Genomic DNA, 16411 nt, shown 5'->3' on the forward strand with positions numbered 1-16411 from the left:
TAACTAACAATGCACAAACACCAGAAAAGAAACTAGATAACTGGGAGCTCCTAAAAATCAAACACTTATGCTCATCAAAAGACTTCACCAAAACAGTAAAAACCTACAGACTGGAAAAATTTTTTTGGCTATGACATATTCGATAAGGGTCTAATCTCTAAAATCTACAAGATACTATAAGACCTCAACAACAAAAAGACAAATAACCCAATTAAAAAATTGGCAAAGGATATGAACAGACACTTCACCAAAGAAGACATTCAGGTGGTGTCATAGATTGAATTATGTCTCTCCAAAAATGTGTGTATCAATTTGGCTGGGCCATGAATCCTGGTATTGTGTGATTTTCCTATATGTTGTAAATCCTGCCGCTATGGTGTTAATGAGGGAGATTGGGTGGCAGTTGTGTTAGTAAGGCAGGACTCAATCTACAAGATTGGATTGTGTCCTGAGACAATCTCCTGAGATATAAAAGAGAGAAGTGAGCAGAGAGACAGAGGGACCTCATACCACCAAGAAAGCAGTGTCAGGAGCAGAGCACGCCCTTTGGACCTGGGGTCTCTGCGTTGGAGAAGCTCTTAGTCTGGGGGAACGGTGATGAGAAGAAGGCACACAGAGAGAGAAAGCCTACCCCTGGAGCTGACACCCTGAATTTGGACTTTTAGCCTACTTCACTGTGAGGAAATAAACTTCTTTTTGTTAAAGCCACCCACTTGTGGTATTTCTGTTATAGCAGCACTAGATGACTAAGACACAATTTGGTACCAGGAGTGGGGTCCTGACAGATACCTAAAATGTGGAAGCAGTTTTGAAACTGTGAATGGATAGAGGAGTGGCAGTGGCAGAGGACCAGCAGCAACAGAGAACCTGCAGCAGTAGAAATGCTGCAGAGGCAGAGAACCAACAGCAGCAGAACCAGGAGACCAGCGCGAGACAGTGCTGGAGCCAACCCATGGAGTGAGAGAGCTGAGTGCCTGTGTACAGGAGGCTTCCTGGTGGAGTGGGGTGCCTCTGGGCACTTATCAGTAGAGCTAGGCTCCCCGACGCATGGAGCAAGAGAGCTGAGTGCCTGTGCACATGAGGCTTCCTGGCGGAGTGGGGTGCCTCCTGGCACTTACCGGTGGAGCTACCGAGCTTTGGAACACTTGCCCCTGCAGGGCAGATGCGGGCATGAGGCCCAAGGCCCGAGAGGCCACAGGAAGCAGAAGCTGAAGAGAAAAGGAACACAAGAAGCCAAGCTGCCTCAGTCTCAAAAGGTATGGCCATGACCTCAGGGTTTTCAAACTGTGGAACCATGGCCTCTGGTGCTTCTAAGGGTGGAGTCGCCACTCAGATGGACTGCGAGGATGGTGTGCCTAAAGCCAAGGGGGCAGAGATGCTGTCCCAGGGGGCCTGGAAGGCCAAGCTGAAGCCCAGGGCTGAGGGGCTTCCACTCAGAATCTGGAGAGTGTGGCCAATACTTAAGAGTCTGGAAGGCAGGGCCATTGTATAAATTGTCTCTGAGAACAGTAGATTATTTTCAAAGCCTTGGGGGCTAATTTAATGTACTCTGCTGACTTGCTTGGTGCCTGTTATCCCTTCTTCTCCAGTTTCTCCCATTTGTAATGGAAATGTCTAGCTTGTGCCTGTTCTGCCATTGTACCTTTGGAAGCAGATAACTTGTATTCTAGATTTCACAGATGAAGAGGAATTTTTGGATTTTGGACTTGGAGTTAAGAGTTTTGCTATGTTATGATGGGGTGTATGTTTTCCATGTTGCAAGGATGTCTTAGTCATCTAGTGCTGCTGTAATAGAAATACAAGTGGATGGTTTTAACGAAGAGAAGTTTATTTCCTCACAGTCAAAGTAGGCTAAAAGTCCAAATTCAGGGCCTCAGCTCCAGGGGAAGGCTTTTTCTCTCTGTCGGCCTTCTTCTCTTGAATGTTCCCCCGGACTAGGAGCTTCTCTGCACAGGGACCCCGGTCCAAGGATGTGCTCTGCTCCCAGCACTGCTGTTGTGATGGTATGAGGTTCCCCTGTCTCACTGCTCATTTCTGTCTTTTATATCTCAGGAGATTGCCTCAGGACACAATCCAGTCTTGTGAATTGAGTCCTACCTCACTAACACAACTGCCGCCCATCCTCCCTCATTAACATCATAGAGGCAGGATTTACCACACCTGGGAAAAACACACAATACCGGGAATCATGGCCCAGCCAAACTGATACACACATTTTTGGGGGGGACATAATTCAATCCATGACAAAAGATGTGATCTTTTGGGGGCCAAAGGGTGGAATGTCATGGATTGAATTATGTCCCCCCAAAAATGTGTGTATTAATTTGGCTGGGCCATGATTCCTGGTACTGTGTGATGTTCCTGTATGTTGTAAATCCTGCCTCTATGATGTTAATGAGGGAGGTTGGGTGGCAGTTGTGTTAGTAACGCAGGACTCAGTCTACAAGATTGGATTGTGTCCTGAGGCAATCTCCTGAGATATAAGAGAGAAGTGAACAGAGAGACAGGGAGACCTTATACCACCAAGAAGGCAGTGCCAGGAACAGAGTGCGTCCTTTGGACCCGGGGTCCCTCTGTGGAGAAGCTCCTAGTCTGGGGGAACAGTGATGAGAAGAAGGCCGACAGAGAGAGAAAGCATTCCCCTGGAGCTGATGCCCTGAATTTGGACTTCTAGCATACTTTACTGGGAGGAAATAAACTTCTCTTTGTTAAAGCCATCCACTTGTGGTATTTCTGTTATAGCAGCACTAGATGACTAAGACAGGTGGCTTACAGATACATGAGGAAATGCTCACGATCATTAGCCATTAGAGAATCATTAGCCATTAGAGAAATGCAAATCAAAACTACAATGAGATACCATCTCACCCCAATAAGGCTAGCATTAATCCAAAAAACACAAAATAATAAATGATGGAGAGGCTATGGAGAGACTGGAACACTTATACACAGCTGGTGGGAATGTAAAATGATACAACCACTTTGGAAATCGATGTGATGCTTCCTTAAAAAGCTAGAAACAGAAGTACCATATGATCCAGCAATCCCACTCCTCAGAATATATCCTAGAGAACTAAGAACCATCACGCAAATAGATATATGCACACGCATGTTCATTGCAGCACTGTTCACAATAGCAAAAAGATGGAAATAACCTAGGTGCCCATCAACAGACGAATGGATAAACAAATTATGGTACATACACGCAATGGAATACTATGCAGTGTTAAAGAACAATGATGAATCTGTGAAACATCTCACAACATGGATGAATCTGGAGGACATAATGCTGAGTGAAATTAGTCAGTCACAAAAGGACAAAAGTTGTATGAGACCACTATTATAAGAACTCAAAAAAAGATTTAAACTCAGAAAACATTGTTTGATGGTTACAAGGGTGGGGAACGAGGGAGAGGGGAATTAACTAACTAGATAGTAGACAAGAATCATTTTAGGTGAAACACACAATACAGGGGAAGTCAGCACAACTGGACTAAACCAAAAGCTAAGAAGTTTCCTGAACACAACCAAATACTTTGAGGGACAGAGTAGCTGGGGCTGGGGTCTGGGGACCATGGTTTTGGGAGAAATCTAGGTCAATCAGCATAACAAAGTTTATTAAGAAAATGCTCTGCATCCCACTTTGGTGAGTGGTATCTGGGCTCTTAAAAGCTTGCAAGCGGCCATCTAAGATGCATCAATTGGTCCCAACCCACTTGGAGCAAAGGAGAATGAAGAAAACCAAAGACACAAGGAAAATATTAGCCCAAGAGACAAAAGGGGCCACATAAACCACAGACTCCATTAGCCTGAGACCAGAAGAACTAGATTGTGCCCGGCTACCACCAATGACCGCCCTGACAAGGAACACAACAGAGAATCCCTAATGGAGCAGGAGAAAAGTATGGAGCAGAACTCAAATTCACATAAAAAGACTAGACTTAATGGTGTGACTGGGACTGGAGGAACCCCCAAAGCCATGGCCCCTGGACGCACTGTTAACACAGAAAGAACTAAAACTATTCTCGAAGCCCACTCTTCAGACAAAGATTAGACTGGACTATAAAACATAAAATAATACTCGTGAAGTGTGTACTTCTTAGTTCAAGCAGATGCATGAATTCAGGAAGGGACAGGAGCTGGTTGGATGGACATGGGAAACTTGGGATGGAAAGGGGGAGTGTGCTGTCACATTGTAGGTGTTACAACTAGTGTCACATAACAATATGTGTACAAATTTTTGTATGAGAAATTAATGTGAGGTGTAAACTTTCACCTAAAGCACACACACACACACACAAAGAAACAGCTCTGTCAGTGCTGATAAGTAGTCATCTCCAACACTGAGTTCAAAAAGCAAGTGGATATATTCTGCTAAAAAAAAAACAAAAAATAAATCAAAGTAGTTTGAGGTAGTCCTAGAATTCCTTTTAGGTTTTGCCATTGTCTTAGTTATCTAGTGCTGCTATAACAGAAATATCACAAGTGGATGGCTTTAACAGAGAGAAATTTATTCTCTCATAATCTAGGATGCTAGAAGTCTGAATTTAGGTTGCCAGCTCCAGGGAAAGTCTTTCTCTCTCTATCAGCTCTGGGGGAAGGTCCTTGTCATCAATCTTCCCCTAGTCTAGGAGCATCTCAGCACAGGGTTCCCAGGTCTAAAGGATGCGCTCAACTCCCACTTCCGCTTTCTTGGTAGTATGAGGTCCCAGTGTCTCTCTGCTCACTTCTATCTTTTATATCTCAAAAGAAATTGACTGAAAATACAACCTAATTTTGTCAAGTGAGTACTGACTCGTTAACATAACTGGCTCTAATGCTGCCTCATTAACATCACAGAGGTAGGATTTACAACACATAGGAAAATCACATCAGATGACAAAATGGTGGATAATCACACAATAGTAGGATTCATGGCCTAGTCAAGTTGACACATTTTTGAGGGACACAATTCAATCCATAACAGCCATTTAGCCCATTCTTCCATGAAGATGTCCTCTTGAAAAGCTCTAGAAAGGCGGTGTTACGCAGTACAGGCAGGCAAGAGAAGATGGATTTTGGAGTAGGTAGACCCGGGTTTCACTTTCTACTATGCTACTTTCTCATTCACTCTGCACTGTTGTTGTGAGGTGCTGTCGAGTCAGTTCCGACTCATAGCAACCCTATGCACCACAGAACGAAACACTGCCTGGTCCTGCGCCATGCTCACAATCATTGTTATGCTTGAGCCCATTGTTGCAGCCACTGTGTCCATCCATCTCATTGAGTGTCTTCCTCTTTTTTGCTGACCCAGTACTTTACCAAGCATGATGTCTTTTTCCAGGGGTTGATCCCTCCTGCCAGCGTGTCCAAAGTATGTAAGACACAGTCTCACCATCCTTGCTTCTAAGGAGCATTCTTGTTGCACTTCTGCACTGTAGTGGTGTAAAATTCAATACCCAGGAGTGCTCAGTAATAACTTATGGAATTGAAACTGGTTTTCCAGGTGTTGAAACTCAGGCCAACATCTTCTCTGAGAAGGTTATCTTTCACTTTGCTGTGAGGATTGTGATTTAAAATCACTTTCCAGAAGAAGAAGATTCCTTAAAAGTCTTGCTGTTGTTGTTGCTAGGTGCTGTCGAGTTGATTTTCGACTCATAGTGACCCCATGTGACTGAGTAGAACTGCTCCATAGGGTTTTGCAAGCTGTAATCACTATGGGAGCAGATTGTCAGGTCTTTCTCCTGTGGAGCTGCTGAGTGGGTTTGAACTGCCAACCTTTTGGTTAGCAGGCAAGGGCTTAACCGTTGCACCACCAGGGCTTCTTTCAGATATGAATAGCTACCTTGAAACATCCCTTTCATGAGGAAGAAATTTCTTTCTGCAACAGAAGAACTTTCCCTCCCCACCCCCACCCCCCCAAAAAAACTATTGCCGTGGAGTCAATTGACTCATGGCAATCCCACGAGTGTCAGAGGAGAACTGTGCTCCACAGGGTTTTCGAGGCTGTGACCTTTTAGAAGCAAATCACCAGGTCTTTCTTTTGAGGTACCTCTGGGTGGGTTATAAACTGCCAACGTTTCAGTTAGTAGTCGAGTGCTTAACTGTTTGCACCACCCAGGGACTCCTAGAAGCACTTTAGAGAATACTATTTTATTCATAATCACAGAATACCAGCACTGGAAGGCAAATTAGTATCTAGAAGACCTCACAGCCAGTGTAGGACTCCCCTGTGCAGATCCTTCGGAAGTGGATTCTCCTGCTTCCGCTTCTGTGATGGAGCTCACCACCTCATTCTCGAAGTTCTGTCTTCCTCTAACTTCTACTCTCTGGTCCCAGTTCGGCCTCCTGGATTCCCTCAAATAAGTCTGCTCTTTCTTCAATATGACAGTCTCTCAAATGTTTTAAATAAAATATATACTTATGGCAGGAGAATAATGCCCCCCCTCAAAGAAATCCACATCCTAATCCCCAGAACCTATGAATATGTTACCTTACATGACAAAAAGGACTTTGCAGTGTGATTAAATTAAGGATTTTGAGATTAGGGAGATTGTTCTGGATTATCTGGGTGGGCCCAATGTAATCACAAGGGTCCTTGTAAGTGAAAGAGAAAGGCAGGTGAGCTGGAGTTAGAGAACTGAAGTAGAGGTGAGAGTGATGCAATTAGTGGCTAGGAGTCATGAGTCAAGGAATGTGGGAAGCTTCTAGAAGCTGGAAAAGGCAAAGAAATGGATTCTCTCCTGGAGCCTCCAGAAGGAACACTGCCTTGCTGACATCTTGATTTTAGCCTTGTAAGACCCATTTTGGACTTCTGAGCTCCAGAATTGTAGCATAATAAGTTTGTGTTGTTTTAAACCCCTAAGTGTATAGCACAAGCAGTCCCCGGGTTACGAACGTCGGACTTACCTACAACCTGTAGTTACAAACCAACCGCTGTAAAGCCTGTTATACTAAGAGTCCAAGACACACAATGGTTCATAACAACAAACAGGCGCTACATTGCAACACGCATCAAAATATTATTATTACTGTGTTATTACGTTAAAGATGTTTTAGTGTATCTGAAATTGTTTTTAAAAATTTTTTATGCATAGAAAGGTACACTATATACTATGTACTAAGACAAACATTTGACTAACTGACATGAGATACGAACCGTACCTAACACTTCTGACTTACGTAACAATTCGACTTAAAGACAGACTTAGGAACAGAACTCATTCATAACTCGGGGGCTGCCTGTAGTTTGTTACAGCAGCAATAGTAAATGAAAACAACACTTGTATTCTCAGGTGCTGTTGTTGTCGTTAGCTACCATCCAGCCTGCTCCCATGTCCTGGTAAACCCATGCACAATGGAACAAAATGCTGCCTGGTCCTGCACCATCCCCGTGATTGGTTGGGCGTTGGACTGTTGTGATCCACAGGGATTTCATTGCTGATTTTTGGAAATAGATCACCAGGTCTTTCTTATGGAAGCTCTGCTGAAATCTGTCAGGATCATAGCAACACACAGGCCTCCACTGACAGCCAGGTGGTGGCTCTGCATGAGGTATGTTGGCAGGGAATTGAACCCAGGTCTACATACCCTAAACCATTGCTGTTGAGTCAATTCTGACTTGTAGAGACCCTCTAGGACAGAGTAAAACAGCCCTATAGTAGTTTCAAGGCTGCGATCCTTACAGAAGCAGACTGCCACATCTTTCTCCTGTGGAGCGGCTGGTGGATTTGAATCACCGACTTTCTGGTTAGCAGCCAAACACTTTAACCACTGCACCACCAGGGCTCCTCTCCAGGTCTCCATAGAAGGTGAGAATTCTACATGGAACCACCAGTGCCTCATCTCATATGCTACAATTGAGAAATTAACCTCTCCTTGCTCCATAAAAGCTAAGTTTAATACAATAAAGAAGCTTTACCCAGAATCCCTTGGAAGTGAAACACCTCACTGCTAAAGGAAATGAGACCAAATGGGGCCCACCTAGGTGGATGCCTCATCATAACCTGTAGACACTGGAAACACAGGCCGAGTACCTGGAAACATACTGCCTCCCGCCTGCTCCCTCTTGCTCAATTTTGCTTAGCTACTTCACTTTCAGCCAAGTAAACAGCAATCTGATATACAGCTAATTCTGTGGAAGCACCTAAGTTGCTTCTGTGGATTATTGTAGTTTAATAAAACTCAGAGCACCACCTGTCTGTCAGTTTGTTGTACTGTGGTGGTTTGCATGTTGCTTATGATGCTGGAAGCTATGCCACCAGTATTTCAAATACCAGCAGGGTCACCCACGGTAGATAGGTCTCAGCAGAGCCTCCAGACTAAGACAAAATAGGCAGAAAGGCCTGGTGATCTACTTCTGAAAACTAGCCAATAAAAATCCTATGTATCACAACAGAATATTGTCCAATATATTATCCAGTAGTGCTGGAAGATGAGCCCACTAGGTTGGAAAGCCCTCAAAGTGCTGAAGATGAGCCAACTAGGTTGGAAAGCACTCAAAATTCACAATGGCTGCAACGATGAACTCTAGCACACCAACGATCAGGAAGATGGCACCAGGGTCAGGCAATGTATCCTTCTGTCATACATGGGGCAGCCATGATTTGGAGCTGAATCGTCGGCAACTAACAACAACAATAAAGCACATAAGTAAGTTATCCTAAGACTGTTTGGAGCAACAGAGTCTACCCTTTGCGACACTGATGTTCTCTAATAAGTTAATAACTAATCATCAAAATATTTGATCCATGTTGGCGATATAGATAGGACATTCTCTGCTTTTTTATTTTGACATTCTATACTTTTTGGTTTTATTTCAATTTACTCAAACAATACACTTTACATACTCACTCAACAAAATAATCCGATGTTGGTACTTTCTTTTAAGCCAAAGAGAGTTGAAATTTATTTTAATCTTGGGCATTATTTCATGTTTTCTTTCTTTTTACACTCTGAATTCCCTGGTAATGATCTGGGGTTTCACAAAACCAGGCTTAGAGCCCTGTCAGATACAATAGATGTACTGCTATTGTAAGTAGGATGGCTGTCACCATCTGCTTGATTAACTGGTGGAAACATACAGCTCATTCAATACAGGAATATACCATACTTAGTAGGCTGTGCTACTCCTTATCTAGATAATATGAAAAAAATCCGAAATATGTGCTGTTTCTATGAAAAAATACTGATCAAATTGGTAAAAGGTACATCTGAACAAATTCCCAAGGACATGTACATAAGAAATAAGATGAAACTTGTTTTATCAGCAGGAACCATTGCACATGTAGGGAGAAGAAATGCACAGAGAGAAGGGGCATGTTGGAAAGTGTCAAGATGACAATTTCCAGAGCAAAAAACTACATGAGGCTGTTATTTTGGTTTATGAATTGCTTGTCTAGAAGCAGAGAATTCTGACAGTGGCCTTACATCTAAGCCTGTGAATATTACTAGTAACTATAAAGATTAGGTTTGTCTTGATTACACTTCTTCTTACAGGCTGAGTATATTTTATGGGTTTTTGTGAAAGGCATGATTTATGCTCCTGGAAAAGCTCACGGCTTTCAAAAATAATTTCTGAAAATGAATTTCTTTTTAGGGTCAGTGACATTATCATGTAGCTCATTGGACTTAGGCTTTGCCAATAACAGAGTCTTAGATGTTTTCCTCTTCCTTCACAATTCATTTTTGTTTCAACATCTTTTAAAAATATATTCAATAAATAAAGTATGTACATTTTTGTATTTTTTACACATTTTTACCCCCTAGCATTTATCTTACTTAGTGCCTTATGTATAGTAGCTAATGAGCAGTAGTTATCAATAGACATTTGTTGATTGAATTTCAGATAGCCTACAAGTATTTGGAAGCAAGAGGTGGGGTTGTTGTTTCAGAACAGCCCTTCATCCTTTCATCACACACCCACTAATCAGGATTTCTGATCAACTCTGGAAAGCAGTTGAGCCTTAGTTTCACTTTGTTACACTTCTCTTTGAACTGATCCTTTTCTCCCCAGCAGTAGACAAAAAGATCAAGAGTCTTTAGCTCAGAGTGTCATCAGCCTGGTGCTATTGGCCAACTCAAAGCTGGGAAGGGAAAAGAGAAAGTAAGGGAATAAAGAAAAGAAGAAAGGATCAGGAAAAAATAGGAGGTGCTCCCGTGGCAGTTGCTCCAGGGTATAATCAGTTGCCAGAATGTGGCAGTTTGTGCCTCCCTGTTCCTGAGAGATAATTCTGAATTTGGGGCTAGGAAGAGTTCTTTGCCAGACAGGGGATGGTGCAGGCACTATGATAACGAAATCTCACCGTGTTGTGGAGAAAGGAGGACAGAGTGACAAACCTCCCATTTCTATTGATCCTCTCTCTTTGAGTGCTCTGGGAACTCCCTTCAAATTCCTTGACTTCTCAACCCATAATTAGAAAACTTGCTCTTAATCAGGAGAAGAAATGTGAGGATCTTCATAAATGTAAATCAAATCTTTTCACCGCTCTGCTCACAACCCTCCAGTGGCTTACCACCCTTCCTTTGGAAGCAAAATAAGGTTCAAAGTCTTAGCCATGGCTTCACAGGTCTGGCTTCTACCTGTCTCAGCACTTAGCATTCTCTCCCATCCTGAGTTTAGGCCCCACAAATCTCTTCTTGTGGGCCCTCAACAAGTGAAGCCTGTTCTTGCCTCAGGACTTACGCTTCACTGTTCCTTTTGTCCTAAATACTCTTCTTGCAAATCTCATCATCGTTGATTCCTTCCCATCATGTAAGTTTCAGCTCACAGAGGCTCTCCTTAACTTCCTTTTTAATACATTTCCCTCCCCACCCTGTGCTCCAGCCATAATCACATAATACTGTTTTATTTTCTTCATAGCTCAGATTACTACCTGACATTATCTTATTCATTTACTTACTGCTTATCTGTCCCTCTAGCTGGGAGAAAAGACCTAGTTATCTGCTCCTGTAAAGATTACAGCCTATACCACATATCCAACTAGGGTCTAATCTCTAAAATCTACAAGATACTGCAACACCTCAACAACAAAAAGACCAATAACCCAATTAAAAAATGGGCAAAGGATATGAACAGGCACTTTGCCAAAGAAGATATTCAGGTGGCTAACAGACACATGAAGAAATGCTCACGATCATTAGCCATCAGAGAAATGCAGATCAGAACTACAATGAGATATCATCTCACCCCAACAGGCTAGCATTAATCCAAAAAACACAAAATAATAAATGCTGGAGAGGTTGCGGAGAGACTGGAACACTTATACAGTGCTGGTGGGAATGTAAAATAGTACAACCACTTTGGAAATCAATTTGGCACTTCCTTAAAAAGCTAGAAATAGAAGTACCATATGATCCAACATCCCACTCCTTGGAATATATCCTAGAGAACTAAGAGCCATCACACGAATAGATATATGTAAACCCATGTTCATTGCAGCACTGTTCACAATAGCGAAAAGATGGAAACAACGTAGGTGCCCATCAGCAGATGAATGGATAAACAAATCATGGTATATTCACACAATGTAATACTACGCAACAATAAAGAACAATGATGAATCCACAAAACAGCTCATAACATGGAGGAATCTGGAAGGCATTATGCTGAGTGAAATTAGTCAATTGCAAAAGGACAAATATTGTGTAAGACCACTATTATAAGAACTCAAGAAAAGGTTTAAACACAGAAGAAAACAGTCTTTGATGTTTACGAGGGTGGGAAGGGATGGAGAATGGAGTTCACTAACTAGATAATAGACAAGAATCATCTTAGGTGAAGGGAAGGACAACACACAATACAGGGGAAGTCAGCACCACTGACTAAACCAAAAGCTAAGAAGTTTCCTGAACACAACCAGACACTTTGAGGGACAGTGTGGCAGGGGTAGGGGTCTGGGGACCATGGTTTCAGGGGACATCTAGGTCACTTGGCATAACAGTTTATTAAGAAAATGTTCTGCATCCCACTTCGGTGAGTGGTATCTGGGCTCTAAAAGCTTGTGAGTGGCCATCTAAGATGCATCAATTGGCCCCAACCCACCTGGAGCAAAGAAGAAGGAAGAAAACCAAAGACACAAAGAAAATAATAGCTCAAGAGACAAAAGGGGCCACATAAACCACAGACTCCATCAGCCTGAGACCAGAAGAACTAGATTGTGCCTGGCTACCACCTATGACCGCCCTGACAGTGAACACAACAGAGTCCCCGGTGGCACAGGAGAAAAGTGGGGTGCAGAACACAAATTCTAGTAAAAAGACCAGACTTAATGGTGTGACTGAGACTGGAGGAACCCCAGAAGACATGGCTCCTGGACAGTCTGTTAACCTAGAACTAAAACCAAAGCCAACTTTTCAGACAAAGATTAGACTGGACTATAAGACATAAAATGATACTCATGAAGAGTGTGCTTCTTAGTTCAAGTAGATACACAAGACTAAATTGGCAGCTCCTGTCCAGAGGTGAGATGAGAAGCTGGAAAGGGATAGAAGTTCATTGAATGGACATGGAAAATCCAGGGTGGAAAGAAGTGCTGTCACAGTATAGGGATAGCAACTAGGGTCACATAAAAATGTGTGTATAAATGTTTGTATGAGAAACTAACTTGAGCTGTAAACTTTCACCTAAAGCACAATATAAAAAATAAATAGACAAAAAGAATAGATTTGATGCTTTGAACACTAATGACAAAAAAAGAAAAAATTACAGCCTAGTGTGTGAGAGCTCCGAAACTAAGGCACTTGACTGGTATAAGAATGACTGACCTAGGCCTGAACCCTGACTCCATCTTAAAAAACCTGTTGCTGTTGAGTAGATTCTGACTCATAGTGACCCTATAGGACAGAGTAGAACTGCCCCATAGTGTTTCCAAGGGACTACTGGTGGATTCAGACTGCTGATCTTTTGGTTTGCAGTCGTAGATCTGAATCACAACACCACCAGGCTCCCAACCTCATCTTAGTTTTGCTTATTTCACTGCAACCATTAACGTTTAGACAGACTCAAGTACATAACAAAGGATTTCCACTGCAACCATTAACCTTTAGACAGATTTAAGTACATAACAAAGGAAACATTTTCTCTGTGGTTAAACTAAAGATATGGAAAGAATGCTCCTAAGGGAGGGTTTTGACACAAGACCCTTATCAGAAATCCCCTCAGCAGCCCTCAAGAAATATTTTACCCAAAACAATTTTTAACAGAATGTTCTAAACTAGCCAATCCAAATAGCCCACATATGTGTTTCCAACCAATTACTGTAAAGCCCCTGCTTTGAATTGTTCCACCTCCTGCTTCCTGATTTTACCTCATAAATACGCCTCTGTAATTCCACCATTTTGGAGCATTGCGAGATCAGACATGTCCCCAGTTCGAAGTGTTCTGAACTTTCAATAAACCTCTTCGCTTTTTATTTAATCAGAGTACGTGTTCTTACTCTTACACATCACTTAGTGTCAGAAAAGTGAGATTCAAAGGCACATTATCTTTGGCAGCCCCCTGGGACTTCATGGATTCGGGCTTCTGGTACCAGCAGAGCTATTTTCAGCTCCTTGTCTCCCCCCAGGTCCCCAGGAGTCATCCCGGGTAATAAGCCTCTCATATCAAGTTCCACTTCCTTGCATTGAGTTTTTCAATATTTATTGTCTTTTGTCTGTCCTTTGTCTCTGTTTGCACTTTCGTTTTTGTTCACGTTCTGAATGTTTTGACGAGTTCGTTGCCAAACTAAGTTTGGCATGGCAGTTGCTGCAGTTCTCCCAGGTCTGATAGCAGACTCTGGGAGAGTTGAGGTTTTAGCCCATTAAGTTTGATTTTGCTCTTTCTTTCTTAAGTGCACATTAAGCTTTTCAGTGCACATTCAGGTTTCCACTACACGTGCAGTTCACTGTTTTAGTAAAATGGGGAACGCTAGCTCTAAGGACTCAGTGGGGCTGCCTTCAGGCACTCCAGCCACTTACACGAACAAACATCCACCTGTTATGGAATGCTGGCATGCCTTTACTAAGGACAGTTTAGAAAATCAGTGGCTATTATGGGGCTGTTTTGTGCTAAATAAATTAGTTTTTCTGCACAGTCAATTAAAAAGAAAACAAAGTCTCCCAAATTTGGCAAATACAATGGGATGCCTATTTTTGATTCACATTTGGAAGCCTCTAAAAGATGTCAAAAAGTAAAACTGCCTCTATGCAGGATACCATTTCTTAAATTGACCAAACAACTAAAGGAAATGCAATGTCAGACATTTTCCCCTATTTATCCTACCGTTGTTCCTTGTGCCCCTACGCCAGCCGACATTACTTTATATCCTTCTATACCTTCTCACTCCTCTACTAATACTCTTTCTGAACTTCCTTTCTACCCTAAGGAACCTGCTAAAAAACAGCTGGAGAAACCAGTTACCTACATAGTCCCAGAAATACCTTTTAAAATAAGATACCCAGAGGAAACTAATAAACCTCTGCAGGTTTCTTTTACTCTGGTCTAAAGCAGAACTCCGTGCAATTGTAAAGGAATTTTCTAACCCTCATAAAGACCCTCAAAAGTTCACCCAGGAATTTAGCAATTAATAAATATGCTAGTAGGACCAGGAGAAGCCCTGAGATGGAATGGAAAAGACTATCTGGAAACACCCAGAAAGGTAATTAGCTGTAAAAGCCAATGCCTCCAGCACAGAACTAACTCATTGTCTTAGTCATCTAGTGCTGCTGTAACAGAAATACCACATGTGGATGGCTTTTAACAAAGAGAAATTTATTTTCTCACAGTCTAGTAGGTTACAGGTCCAAATTCAAGGCATCATCTCCAGGGGATGGCTTTCTCTCTCCATCGGCTCTGGAGAAAGATCCTTGTGATGCATCAGTCTTCCCTTGGTCTGGGAGCATCTCAGCACAGGAGGAACCTCAGGTCCAAAGGATGCGCTCTGTTCCCGGCACTGCCTTCTTGGTGGTATGAGGTTCCCCTGTCTCTCTGCTCACTTCTCTCTTTTATATCTCAAAAGAGATTGGTTTAAGACACTACCTAATCTTGTAGACCTCATCAATATAACTGCCACTAATCCATCTTATTACATCATAGTGATAGAGTTTACAACACAGGGAAATCACATCAGATTACAAAATGGTACACAATCATACAATACTGGGAATCATGACCCAGTCAAGTTGACAGATATTTCTGGGGGACACACTTCAATCCATGACACTCATATATTCTATCCCCGAAGTTTTTTGAAATAGATTGGACCAAAGTATAATTATAGGAACCACTTGAGCAAAACTTTTGCTGAACTTTTGGGCTTAAATCTAACAGAACCTAGAGCTGAAATAGCTTTCAGCTCCATATTCCTAACTGGACTTCACCCTGAATTATCTGAGATAATCAAATACCACAGACTGGACTGGGGAGATGTTCCTAACCCTGCTAGGAATTTTATTTGACTCTGGAAGAACAAAGTTTCAACCTATTCTTAACATCCTTGATAAATGAGCCTGGATTTACCCCTACTGAGATGCTGGTTTGAGGTTCATGTTCAAAAACACTGTAAGCTGAATATATTAGAAGTAATTTAGAATTTCAGTGATCACTTTGGGAAAATGAGCTACCATTTGTATTACTTTTTCTTTCTTCTTTATGGAACTTTTGTTTGATGCTCAGGGTTGTCAGAGGGTCTGAGACCCCTCCATCTGAGACCATGACAAGTTAATAAGTTTTATCTAGAACCTGTTTTTCTGTTGAATTGGGTAGATATTACAGAAGAATTGCTGTATACATCTTAAGAAACTGGGTTGTTTATGTTATGTGGTATTGTTTAAGCCTGGTCTTTGAGATGGCCTCACAGATGGGTGAGTTTATGTGGTTTTCTGTCTTGTTTTTTTCTGGGTGTTGTCTTCTGCTCTAGAGAGTAATGTCTGAGTTTCTGTCTTGTATCAGGTTGGAGGCCATGGCTGGCAGTTACTATTTTTCATGAGGATCTCAGATTTTCCCCCTTCAAGAAAAACTTCTTTTTACATCTGTCTTATGATTTGGACTTCAAGTAGCTACTTTGAGCTATTTAAAAAGTGCACTGAAAAAGGATAGGTTGTTTATTTTGATTGGTATAGCAAGGCTTTAAAATGGGATAAATTATTCTAAATTGCTTCTCTAAAGGATCCTATAAAGCATGCAGAGACGGTTATGAAAAAGTAATAATCTCCTACCTCCAGATGGTATTATTAAATTAAATTATAATATTTCTTATGATTTGTTTAACAATAAATAAGTGCTTATATAATTTAATAGTCCAAATATTTCCTGGAATTGATGAAAGTGAATTTGTTCTGACAATGATTTTTATGTTCTGTGCTATGTCAATCTTTAAAGCAAAACCTTTCCAAGTAACTTAAGCTAGATGTTATATGAAACGTGTTTGATTTTAAGGAAAAGGGGTAATTTTGT

The sequence above is a fragment of the Trichechus manatus genome, unplaced genomic scaffold (genome assembly GCF_000243295.1).
Source record: "Trichechus manatus latirostris isolate Lorelei unplaced genomic scaffold, TriManLat1.0 scaffold00020, whole genome shotgun sequence".
Lineage (NCBI taxonomy): Eukaryota > Metazoa > Chordata > Mammalia > Sirenia > Trichechidae > Trichechus > Trichechus manatus.